Source organism: Mustelus asterias, chromosome 16, assembly GCF_964213995.1.
Source record: "Mustelus asterias chromosome 16, sMusAst1.hap1.1, whole genome shotgun sequence".
Classification (NCBI taxonomy): Eukaryota; Metazoa; Chordata; class Chondrichthyes; order Carcharhiniformes; family Triakidae; genus Mustelus; species Mustelus asterias.
The window spans coordinates 89,387,120-89,400,625 of record NC_135816.1 but is presented as its reverse complement, the minus strand read 5'-3'; the positions used below and the strand labels follow the sequence as shown (position 1 = coordinate 89,400,625).

At 43.6% G+C, this 13,506-nt stretch overlaps 1 protein-coding gene and 1 long non-coding RNA gene across 2 annotated transcripts in view; both read left to right on the top strand.

The window, feature by feature from the left end:
- Nucleotides 1-13,506, top strand: part of LOC144505282 (uncharacterized) — a 445,368-nt gene that overhangs the window by 355,710 nt on the left and 76,152 nt on the right. The gene's annotated exons all lie outside the window — the stretch shown is intronic.
- LOC144505281 (NACHT, LRR and PYD domains-containing protein 3-like) overlaps nucleotides 1-13,506 on the top strand; it is a 96,753-nt gene that overhangs the window by 7,095 nt on the left and 76,152 nt on the right. The window contains exons 2-3 of the mRNA XM_078231352.1: nucleotides 2,017-2,165; nucleotides 11,493-11,588. The gene's annotated coding sequence lies outside the window, so the exon portion shown is untranslated. The remainder of the gene's footprint in view (nucleotides 1-2,016; nucleotides 2,166-11,492; nucleotides 11,589-13,506) is intronic.

Here is a 13,506-nt window from a genome sequence, read left to right as displayed (position 1 = left end):
ACTGTTGTTGGGTCAAAATCTTGGAATTCCCTCCCTGCAAGCACAGTGGGTGTACCTACACCACATGGACAAGTGCAGTTCAAGAAGTTAGCTCACCATCACCTTCTCAAGGGCAATTAGGGATGGGCAATAAAGGCTGCCCTAGCCAGTGTTACCCATATCCTATGAATGAATAATGATCTTGATCTTGGTACACAGGGCAGAATTTCAAAGTTTGCAGATAGTATCAAACTTGGAAACATTGTGAACTTTGAGAAGGATAGTGGAGACCTTCGATAGGACATTAAGAAGTTGATAGAATGCAGGAGCAGGTGAAGTTCAATGCAGAGAAATGTGAAGTGTTTCATTTTGATATGAAGTACACGGCGAGACAATGTAACGTGAAGGATAATCCTGAAGGGTGTGCAAGAGCAGAGGGACCTGGGTGTTTATGTGCATGTCATTGAAGGTGGAGGACAGGTTGAAAGTAGTTAATAAAGCATACGCTATCTTAGGCTTTATTAATAGTGGCATAGAATACAAGAGCAAAGAGGATATGTTGAACTTAAACAGGACACTAGTTTGGCCTCAACTGGAGTATTGCATAAAGTTCTGGATGGCACAGTTGAGGAAAGATGTGAAGGCATTGGAGAGGAAACAGAAAAGATTCACAAGAATGGATTCAGGGATGAGAAACTTCAGTTATAAAGATTGTCAAGTTAGGACTATTTTCTTAGGGGGAAAGAGGCAGAGATATATTAGCCTTAGACTGTGTGCAACAAATGTTTACTTGATTGATTCCTGAGATGTGAGGATTGCATATGAGGGGAAATTGAGTAGAATGGGCCTATATTCAATGGAATTCAGAAGAATGAGAATTGAGCTAATTGAAACAAATAAAGTCGAGGAGATCTTGACTGGTTGATGCGAATGAGCTGTTTCAGCTCGCTGGAGTGTATAGAACTGGAGCTCCTGCCATCAGGTTAAGGGGTGGTTCATTTCGAGCTGAGATTAGAAGAAACTTTAGTCTGAGGGTTGCAAATATTCAGAATCCTATACTTCAGAGAGCTGTTGATACTAAGTTGAGAGCTGTGTTCAAGAGATTGTACCATAGGCTTGTCAGCAAAGTAAGGGCCTATAGGAACAAGAGCAACAAGTATATGCAATTGGCTGAGTGACAGGAAACAGAAATAATCATGAGTGCTATTCTTTTTTCAGACTGGAGGTTCACCAGAGATAGGTACTAGAACCACTGTACTGACTTGGACTGGAGAAAACAGAGCACGTTTTCAAAAATTGCAGATGACCCAAACCTTGGAAATACTGTAAAGAAAATAGAGGTAGACCTCAAGATGATTTGGACAGGTTAGTCGGGTGGCAGACGGGGAGTAATGTCATTTAGTGCAGAGAAGTGCAATATGATGCATTTTGATGAGGAGATCGACGAGAGACATTATAAAAAGTGTATCGATCCAAAGTAAGTGCAGGGATGAGCGGCCTATTGAATATGTGCTGAAGGTGAGATGTCAAGTTGAGAGAATTGTTAAGAAGGCACACAACCCATATTTGAGAGCGTGGGAGAGATTCGATCAACTGCTCTTGCAGAGCCGATATGTGTTTGATGGGCCATATTGGCTTCTGTGCTATTATGTGATTGCAACAGCAATGCATTTCCTGTTGTAACTTGCAGAAAGGCACAGTGTACTATAAACCAATAGTCTTGAAACTGGACAACATGTAAAAGGAAGGTATTGTATCACTGGGAATAGTTCGGTAATTTTGTTGTGAGTTCAGCCCCTCCGAATAAACAGTTAGCAGTTACTCCAGGAACCTTGAGCTAAACTAACTGGTAATTTAGAAAATGGGATTGAGTTTGTTAGGAACTGAGTGGTTTTGTTGTTGGGAGAGAATGGGCACAAGACAGAATAGGGCAAAAGGAAGGAAACAGCAGTGAATAAATGGACAGAAGGGATGTGTTTGTTATTTGGGCCTGTAATTTACTTTGAATATTTGTCTCCTTTTCTACCATGCTATTAGATCTAACAATAAAAGATAGAGTGATGGGAATGGACACAGCTGGCATTGTTAACTGGGGAACAACAGCAGATAAACCAGCTCAGGATTATGAGAACCTCAACCAGATCCTTCTGATCCAAAGAGTTTCCATGGATTGACTGGGGAGAAAGGTAAGAGAAAATCTAATTTACTCTGATAAACACTGGTCCTGTAGACAGTACACAGAGGTTACAAGGCAAGGCAGAAAATATTCAGACTTAGACTGGGAGAGTCTGACCACTGAGCTGTGTGATGGAATGTGAAATTAAATCAGTTCTGTCTCAAAACACACAGTCACAAATGGATACACAAAGTGTGTACTTTGAAGTGAGGTAATTGATTGATTCCAATCTCGGGCAGAGCTAATTAACTCACACGTGTCTCTTTATTATGTGTGTCTAAACTCTCACTGACTTCATCAGATCTCAGTCTTAAAATATTCTGAAATGTGATGACAAATGGAATGGGGATTAAACTGAGAAACTATTCTCTGTGAATTCACTGAACATGATGCAGAGGTGAACCTCAAAGATATGCACTGACTCTGACCAGCTATAGAATCGTGGAATAGAAGAGGGCTATTTGGCCAGCTTTATTTGTGTTGGCCCTCTGAAGGGGCAACTCACCTTGTGCCACCCCCCTGGCCCTCAGCTACGGAGTGTTGTCAGATAGTGAACACTGAACACAGGCTTATTACCCATCAGCATCCTAATTTTTAATACTGGAGACTGAAATACATTAAATACTTCGTGTTTTCTTCCTGTTTTATTAGTCACAGTGACATTTCAGTAGTCACAGTTACAAACTGTTCTCCCTTCCAAGATCATCATAAAATTCCAAGTTTAAGCCTTTTTCATTTTATTGAAAAGTATGTTTTACCCCATTCTTCCTCTTCCGTCCTCACCTCCAACAGTGAAATGCATGGGATTCATGGTGTCTTAGCCACTTGGATTCAGGATTGGCTTGCCCATAGAAGTCGGAGAATAGTGGTGGGAGTGTTTTTCTGGCTGGAGGTCTGTGACTAGTGGTGTACCACAGGGATCCGTACTGGGACGTCTGCGGTTTGTGATATTTTGCAGGTGACACAAAATAGATGGAGTTGTGGATAGTGTAGAAGGTTGTCGGGCAGAGTGGTATATAGATCAGCTTCAGATATGGGTGGTGAAATGGCAGATGGAGTTTAATCTGGGCAAGTGTGAGGTGCTGCACGTTGGGAGATCAAATATCAAAGGTAAGTATACAGTTAATGGCAGGACCCTAAACAGCATTAATATACAGAGGGACTTGAAGTTCAAGTCCATAGCTCCCTGAAAGTGGCCACACAAGTAGAAAAGGTGGTAAAGAAGGCACATGGCATGCTTGCCTTTATTGATCGGGATATTTATTACAAGAGTCAGGATGCCACGTTGCAGCTTTATAAAACTTTGGTTAGGCTGCACTTAGTGTGTTGTGTTCAATTCTGGTCGCCGCATTACAGGAGGAATGTGGAGGCTTTGGAGAGGGTGCAGAAGAGGTTTACCAGGCTACTGACTGGATTAGAGGGTATGAGCTATAAGGAGAAGCTAGATAAACTAGGCTTGTTTTCTCTGGAGCGGCGGAGCCTGAGTGGAGACCTGATAGAAGTCTGCAAGATTATGAGAAGCATAGGTAAGGTTGACAGTCAGAATCTTTTTCCCAGAGTTTAAATGTCTAATACTAAGGGGGCATGCACTTAAGATGAGAGGGGAAAAGTTCAAAGGAGCTGTGAGGGACAAATTTTTTTACACAGAATGTGGTAGGTGTCTGGAACACACTGCGGTGGTGGTGGCGGTGGAGGCAGATATGATGGGGTGTTTAAAGGGCTTTTCGATAAGCACATGAATATGCAAAGAATAGAGGAATATGGACCAAGGGCAGGCAGAAGGATTCGTTTAATTTGTTGTCATGTTCAGCACAACATTGTGGGCCGAAGGGCCTGTTCCTGTGCTGTACTATTCTTGTTAATAAGTGTGAGGTGTAAATGGGTTCCTTTGTCACTGATAACACCATCCAATCCGCTACCTCTACTGCATGTCTCTCTTCCCCTTTCTCATGTTTTTCTCCTATCTCTCCTCACTCCCAGTCTGAGGCTGGGATTTTTCAGCCCTCCTGTGGCAGGTTTCTCCTTGGTAGAAATGGTGAGCCATTCAAATCTCCATCTACTTGGATGGGACCGGAAGTTTATGCTAAAGTGGGAGAGATTGCCGAATCCTGCCCTGAGATCCCCTTTCCATGAGATACACTTCCTGAACCTTTGGCCATCATTCCACTAAACTGCTGACCAACCAATTCCACAACCTCCCCCGCCACACCCGCCCCTGTGCCTTCCCCACAATCCTTATATTAGTTGATGATATTGACACATATTTCTCTCAGGTGCTGTTGCTCTCTCCTTTAAATTTGATCTCCATGTATTTTCTAACCTCTGTGAACTTCATCCAAAATTGTCATGATTTAACGCAGTAATAACCCTCTGTGATCACTGACCTACATTGATTCACCAATCATTCTCTCCCTGCAAACTGTCTGAGGCTGAACCAGACTGCTCGTAACTTTGGTTTCACACCCTGACCCTGAGATAGCCTTCCAGCCGCATAACTGCACCATCACTCATGGATTTCTATCTCAGTAACATCACCTGACTCCTACCTCAGTTCACCTGCTGACACCCTAATCCTTGTCTTTGCCATGTCGAGACCAGAATATTCTAACACAGTCCTAGTCAGCCTCTTAACTTTATAAATGGTAGAATGTTAACATTCTCCAAAACTCTGCTATCCATCCTAAGTTGTACCACGTCTCATTCACCCAACATCACTTTGCTTAATGACCTACCTGGCTTCCATTTTAGTCATAGAGTCATACAGCACAGAAACTGGCCCTTCGGTCCATCATGTCCATGCTGACCATCAAATACCAATCTATACTAATCCCATTTACCAGCACTTGGTCCATCGCCTATTATGCCTTGGCAATTTAAGTGCTTGTCCAGATACTACTAAAACAGTACCTGCCTCCACCCCACCTCTCTCTCAGGCAGTATGTTCCAATTTCCACCAGATCTGAGTGATTTTCTTTTTCCTCAGATCCTCTCTAAGTCACTTATTCCTCACTTTAAACCAATACACTCTGGTCTTAGACACCTCAGTAAGAAGTCTCACAACACCAGGTTAATGTCCAACAGGTTTATTTGGTAGCAAATACCATAAGCTTTCGGAGCGCTGCTCCTTCATCAGATGGAGTGGAAATGTGCTCTCAAACAGTGCACAGAGACACAAAAAATCAAGTTACAGAATACTGATTAGAATGCAAATCCCTGCAACCAGCCAGGTCTTAAAGGTACAGACAATGTGGGTGGAGGGAGCATTAAACACAGGTTAAAGAGATGTGTATTGTCTCCAGACAGAACAGAACAGCTAATGAGATTCTGCAAGTCCAGGGGGCAAGCTGTGGGGGTTACTGATAATGTGACATAAATCCATCATCCCGGTTTAGGCCGTCCTCGTGTGTGTGGAACTTGGCTATCAGTTTCTGCTCAGCGACTCTGCGCTAATGTATATACCAAACAGCAAGGCTCCCAGCACCGATCAATCCCCATGGTCACAGGCTTCCAGTCATGAAAGCAACCTTCCACTGTCACCCTTTGCCTCCTATCAGCAAGCCAATTTTGGATCAAATTTGCCAACTTGCTTTGATCCATGGGCTTTAACCTTTTGGATCAGTCTTCCATCTGAGATCTTTTCGTGACACTTCAATTTTAAAACGTTCATCTGCATTTTAAAATCCATTCACAACCTCGATCCTCCTGTACAGCTAACCTCCTCCAGCTCTACAACCCTCCAAGATAGAATCATTGTTGTCATAGATTCACAATTATCGTAGAGTCATAGAATGGTGTTTGCACAGAAGGAGGCCATTCATGCCATATGTTTGTGTCAGTTCTCTGTAAGAGCAACCTAGCTAATCTCGCCTTTTCCCCAGAGCATTGCAAAGTTCTTCTTTTCAGGGATTTATCCAATTTCCTATGAAAGCCATGAATCAATCAGTGTCCCCCAAACTTTCAACGGTATTTTCTATACCCCATCAATTAAGGTGTAAGGTCTTTTTGCAGCTTTCTTATCCCTGGAACCATTTTCCTCTACTCTGTTTAATGCCTTCACATCATTCCCAAAGTGTATGCCCAGAATTGGCCACAATACTTCAGTTCAGATTGCTTTATGAAAGTCCATCCTTACTTTTGTTATCTTTTTCTCTATTTTTTTCCCTCACAATCCCATAAGCCTTCCAAACTGCTTTCTCAACTTGCCCCATGACCTTCAATGATTTGTGCATCAATTGCAGAGTTGTTGCAGATTACAAAGAACGCCATTTGGACAATCATGTTTGCACCAGCTCTCTGTATGAGCAACACTCTTGGTGCCAATCTGCAACCTTTTCCTGGAACTCTGCACATTACTTATTCTCAAAAAACAGTGTAATTCTCTTTGGAATGCTTCAATTGAATGTATCTGCACCCCACTTTCAGACATTGCATTCCACAACTTAACTGCTTACTGTGTGAAAAAGTTTCACTGTGCCATTTTTGCTTAGGTTGATAATTATTTTAAATCTGTGCCCTCTTGTTTGCAATCCTTTCACAAGTGGGAACAGATCCGACATGATTTTGAATGCCTCCACCAAACCATCTTTGAGTCTTTTCTCCAAGGAAAAATAGTCCTTATTTCTCAGATCTCTCTTCACAACTGAAGTTCCTCATCTTCAGAACCATTCTCATTAATCTTTTCTGCACTCTCTTATGCTTTCACATCCTTCCTAGTATGGTGACCAAGTATGGATGTAATACTTCAGCTGAGGCCAAACTGGTGACTTCTACAAATGCACCACAACCTCCTGCTCTTGTACTTAATGTCCATGTTGACAAAGCCAAGGATTCTGTATGCTTTATTAAAAGTGCTCTCAACTTTCCTGCACTACCTTCAATGACTTATGCATTTAACACTTAGGCCCTTCTGCTCCTGCTCCCCCTTAAAATTGTACCCTTTGTTTTACATTGACTTGCCATGGCTTTTCTGAGCAAAATGTATCACTTAGAGTCACAGAGGTTTACAGCATGGAAACATGCCCTTGTCCATGCCACCCCTTTTTTTTAACCCCTAAGATAGTCCCAATTGACTGTGTTTGGCCCAAATCCCTCTGTACTCATCTTACCCATGTAACTGTCTAAATGCTTTTTAAAAGACAAAATTGTACCCACCTCTACTACTATCTCTGGCAGCTTGTTCCAGACACTCACCTTCCTCTGTGTGAAAAAATTGCCTCTCTCGACCCTTTTGCATCACTCCTCTCTCATCTTAAACCTATGCCCTCTAGTTTTAGACTGCCCTACCTTTGGGAAAAGATGTTGACTATCTAGCTGATCTATGCCCCACATTATTTTATAGACCTCTATAAGATCTCACCTAAATCTCCGACGCTCCAGAGAGAAAAGTCCCAGTCTCTCCTTATAACTCAATCCATCAAGTCCCGGTTGCATCCTAGTAAATCTTTTCTGCACTCTTTCTAGTTTAATAATATCCTTTGTATAATAGGGTGACCAGAACTGTGCACAATATTCCAAGTGTGGCCTTACCAATGTCTTGTACAACTTCAACAAAGTGTCCCAACTCCTGTATTCAATGTTCTGACCAATGAAACCAAGCATGCCGAATGTCATCTTCACCACTCTGTCCACCTGTGACTCCACTTTCAAGGAGCTATGAACCTGTAGCGCTAGATCTTTGTTCTGTAACTCTCGCCAATGCCCTACCATTGAATGAACAAGTCCTGCCCTGGTTCGATCGACCTAAATGCGTCACCTCACATTTATCTAAATTAAACTCCATCTGCCATTTGTCAGCCCATTGGCCCAATTGATCAAGATCCTGTTGCAATCCTAGATAACCTTCTTCACTGTCCACTACGCCACCAATCTTGGTATCATCTGCAAACTCACTAACCATGCCGACTAAATTCTCAACCGAATCATTGATATAAATGACAAAAAAAAAACAGTGGACCCAGCACCGATCCCTGAGGCACACCACTGGTCACAGGCCTCCAGTTTAAAAACAACCCTCTGCCTTCTGTCATCAAGCCAATTTTGTATCCATTTAGCTCACCCTGCATCCCATGAGATTTAACCTCATGCAACAACCTACCATGTGATACCTTGTCACTTCATCTAGAACAGTTTTGTGGAGATCAGCGGGACCCACTGGATTTCACTGGATAGCTGTCTGTGTCACACCTGATGTGGAAAGTCGATTGTAGCACTTAGGAAATGCTCGATCCCAGAATTAACAGCTGTTACGATTGGGGAGAGGGGATTTGTATCAGGTTCAACACGGAAATTGTGTTCTCGTTTAAACCCCCCCTTTAATATTATGGGTAGAATTTTATGATCCCTAACCAGCAGGTTTATGGGTGGTGGGGAGCATAACATTTTCAGATAGCCTTCCTGCCAAATTTGCCCACTGAGATGGGCGATGTCTGTATGCCCTGCCCTTCCGCCAGTTGGAACCCTTAAGTGGCCAAGTATTGACTGATTACAGGCCATTTCTCTCCCAACCTCAATTTTCAGACTGGTGGCAGGAGTTTCTGAGCAGAGGGGTGGCCTGCAAATTAACCACGTTCAGGCTTTGGGTAGGAAGTGTGTGGGGAGGCACCTCCATCAGCAGCCCCCTTTTGAAATTGGAGGCACTCTGCTCCAGAAGGTCCTCCCTTCCCCCAGACCTCTTTGTCCGCACCCTGAAATCCCCCTCCTCCTGCCTTCCTCTGGGTCTCACCTCCCCTCCCTGAGACAAACAAAATTTACCTCGCCCTTTAACCCAGAAATTTAGCCTCCGGGAACGTGCAGTTCAAGCCCTGTCCGCTCCAGCTGTGGCAGTGCAATGATGAGAGAGGAGAGCTGCCTGTACGTTAGATTGGCCGGCAGTGGGACCGTTGTTATTAAGTAGGGCATGATAAAGAAAGTGGAGACAATTTGAAACAGGATAAAGCCATGGTATTTGGGAAAACTGTGGACCTACATTTTACAAGATCTAGCCATTTTTGTCTTCCCTTAAGCGAACCAAAAATTATCCAAAGGATTCATGACGCATTAGTGGACAAAAAGAAGATTATTCTGAAACTCCATAAGCAGTTTGCTCATCCAGCACCACAGAGACCGAGAGCACTGCTGCAGGATGCAGGTGTGCTGGACAAAGAATATAATGATCTCACAGAGCAAATATCAGCCCAGTGTGAAATTTGCATAAATTATAGAAGGATACAGACCCCCCATGTCCAGTCATGAGTCTACCACTAGCATAGGATTTCAATGATGTAGTGGTGATGGATCTAAAGATATGGGGTAAGGACAAAGATGTCTATTTATTGCACTTCGTGGACATGGCCATATTTATGGTGATTTACAGCAAAGATAAAAAGACCATGATAGATAAAATTATGACCCACTGGATTGGAGAAGGGTTGGTGCCACCGTTTGGGGGCACCGTCAAAACTTTTGACAGACAATGGGGGTGAATTTGCAAGTGATGAGTTTCAAGATATGTGCTAAAATTTAAATATTGTAATAATGTATACTGCAGCAGAGAGTGCATTCAGCAGTGGCCTCTGTGAAAGGAATCAGACGTAAAATTGCATAAAATTTTGGCGGATCAACCAGGCTGTAAATTACAGATTGATAGTCCATACCAGTTGGTATGCGGGAGGAATCCAAAGTTGCCGTCAGTATTAGCAGACACTCCTCCGGCATTAGAAGGGACAAGCATTAGCTCCATGCTTTCAGCATGCTTGAATGCTATGCGTGCAGGGAGAAAGGCCTTCATTAATGTTGAGGTTTCAGAATGGATAAGACGAGCTCTAAGGCATCGCATAAGACCATTGGGGGTATACTTTGTGAAAGGGGATATGGTCTACTATAAAAGAGAGAGCCTAAAAGAGTGGAAAGGGCCCGGGAAAGTGATAGAGACAGATGGCAAGGTAGTTATACTACAGCACGGTAACCAGATATGTGAGCCCACTCTTCAAGAGTAGTGAGAATTGGTTATGAATTTGGAGCATCTGAGCAGGATGTAGAAGTGCTGAAGGCACCTTGTACCTCGCATGAACATACTTCGAGATACTATGATGATCAAACAACTCTTGACGAGAGGGAATCTGATGATCAGCAAGTAACAGTGAGGCAGGGGATGAAATGTTACTTCAAAGGCTCAGTTACCCAAAGTAGGTGCAGTTGTATCATACATACCCGTAATGGTTAAGTGAGTGGAGGGATTCCACTATAATCGGGAGAGCAGGAAAAGCCTCGGGGAAGTATAAACACTGGCTCAACATCTAAGAGTGAGGGCAAAAAGCGAAAGCTATGGATTGGGAAAATGAGGTGTCAAGCTGGAAGCAAAAAAAAGGCGAGATCTAAACCCTGAGGATGAGACAGTGAGCTTTAGTGAACCCAGAAAAAAGTCACAATTCTGTGACCGAAGTTGCATCAACAGAGAACAGTGGTCTTCGAGTAGCAGCCCTGACAAAAACAGACACGGGAGTAGAGGCCGGAGTTTAATGAGGAAGGCTAGGAATCAAAACAATGATAGTAATAGGAGTAGAAGACCCCATGAGAGGGTAGCTGCCAACAAAATGGAGCTTGTGGTGACAAGAGAGGCCAAAAAAGAGAGTCAAACAGTTGGAAAGAGTTTGGGGTGTACACTGAGGCACCAGACGAAGGGCAGCTTGCTTTGAACCATCGGTGCATCTGCATAGAGAAAGTTTTGCAAACTGGGATGTATAAAGCAAAAGCCAGATTAGTAGCCCATGGGTATGAGCAATACTTGGAGGGGAGAGACATTAGGGTAGATTCACCCACGGCAAGGACAGTGACACTGAAATTTTTTTTCGCTATCCTAACATCTAATAACTGTGTATGTAAACCAATAGATATTAAAGCAGCATTTCTCCACGGCGAAACATTTCAAAGAAAAGTTTTTTTGAGGCCGTCCAGAGAAGCGGGTAATACACAGGGACAATTGTGGGCATTCAACAAATGCGTATATGGATTAAGTGATGCATCTCTGTACAAACCCTTTTGTATTCTGTATTGCTGAAGACTGGCTGAGTCCAGTTAAAACCATATCCAGCTATATTCTACTGGAAATCTGAAGGAAAATTGGCTAGAATTTTCGTGATGCAGGTTGATGATTTCCTATGGAGTGGCACAGAAAAGTTTGGAATAAGGATAATTGAGAAGCTGACGACAGAAATTTAAAGTAGGGCGTCAAGCAGCTGGTGTTTTTTGCTATCTCGGCCTTGGTATCTGACAAAGTAAATCTTTTGATTTTTGATTTGATTTATTATTGTCACATGTATGAACATACAGTGAAAAGTATTGTTTCTTGCGCTCTATACAGACAAAACATACCGTTCGTAAAGAAAGAAACGAGAGAATCCAGAATGTAGTGTGACAGTCATCGCTCGGGCAGAGAGAAAGATCAACTTAATGCAAGGTTAGTCCATTCAGAAGTCTGACAGCAGCAGGGAAGAAGCTGTTCTTGAGTCACTTGCTACGTGACCTCAGACTTTTCTATCTTTTCCCGAAGGAAGGAGGTGGAAGAGAGAATGTCCAGGGTGCGTGGAGTCCTTAATTATGCTGACTGCTTTGCCGAGACAGTGGGAAGTGTAGACAGAGTCAATGGATGGGTGGCTGGTTTGCATGATGGATTGGGCTACATTCACAACCTTTTGTAGTTCCTTGAAGTCTTTGGCAGAGCAGGAGTCATACATAAGAACATAAGAAATAGGAGCAGGAGTAGGCCATCTAGCCCCTCGAGCCTGCCCCGCCATTCAATAAGATCATGGCTGATCTGACGTGGATCAGTACCACTTACCCGCCTGATCCCCATAACCCTTAATACCCTTACCGATCAGGAATCCACCCATCCGCGCTTTAAACATATTCAGTGAGGTAGCCTCCACCACCTCAGTGGGCAGAGAATTCCAGAGATTCACCACCCTCTGGGAGAAGAAGTTCCTCCTCAACTCTGTCTTAAACCGACCCCCCTTTATTTTGAGGCTGTGTCCTCTAGTTTTAACTTCCTTACTAAGTGGAAAGAATCTCTCCGCCTCCACCCTATCCAGCCCCCGCATTATCTTATAAGTCTCCATAAGAGACCCCCTCATCCTTCTAAACTCCAACGAGTACAAACCCAATCTCCTCAGCCTCTCCTCATAATCCAAACCCCTCATCTCCGGTATCAACCTGGTGAACCTTCTCTGCACTCCCTCCAATGCCAACATATCCTTCCTCATATAAGGGGACCAATACTGCACACAGTATTCCAGCTGCGGCCTCACCAATGCCCTGTACAGGTGCATCAAGACATCCCTGCTTTTATATTCTATCCCCCTCGCAATATAGGCCAACATCCCATTTGCCTTCTTGATCACCTGTTGTACCTGCAGACTGTGATACCAAGCTGTGATACAAGCAGAAAGAATGCTTTTTATGGTACAACTATAAAAGTTGGTGAGAGTCGTACCCATGCCAAATTTCCTTCGTCTTCTGAGAAAGTAGAGGTGTTGGTGGACTTTCTATACAGTGTCAGCATGGGGGGACCAGGACAGGTTGTTGGTGATCTGGATACCTAAAAACTTGAAACTCTCGACCCTTTCTACTTCGTCCCCATTGATGAAGACAGGGGCACGTTCTCCCTTATGCTTCCTGAAGTTGATGATAATCTCCTTCGTTTTGTTGACATTGAGGGAGAGATTATTGTTGCCGCACCAGTTCACCAGATTCTCTATCTCATTCCTGTACTCTGTCTCGTCATTGTTTGTTTGAGATCCGACCCACCATGGTGGTGTCGTCAGCAAACTTGAAAATCGAATTGAAGGGGAATTTAGCCGCACAGTCATAGGTTTATAAGGAGTATAGTAGGGGGCTGAGAACACAGTCTTGTGGGGCACCGGTGTTGAGGATGATCATGGAGGAGGTGTTGTTACCTATCCTTACTGATTGTGGTCTGTGGGTTCGGAAGTTCAGGATCCAGTCGCAGAGGGAGGTGCTGAGGCCCTGGCCACGGAGTTTGGAGATGAGTTTTGTGGGAATAAATGTGTTGACGGCTGAGCTGTAGTCAATAAATAGAAGTCTGACATAGGTGTCCTTGTTATCTAGGTGTTCCAGGGTTGCATGCAGGGCCAGGGAAATGGCGCCTGCTGTGGACCTGTTGTGGCGTTAGGCAGACTGCAGTGGAAGCAGGTAGTCCGGGAGGCTGGAATTGATTCGTGCCATGACTAGCCTTTCGAAACACTTCATAATGATGGATGTCAGAGCCACCGGCCGATAGTCATTAAGGGGTAACGATGAGTCAACAGGGATATGTAAATAGCATTATTCCCATCACCAGAGCGAGGTCGATGAAAAAA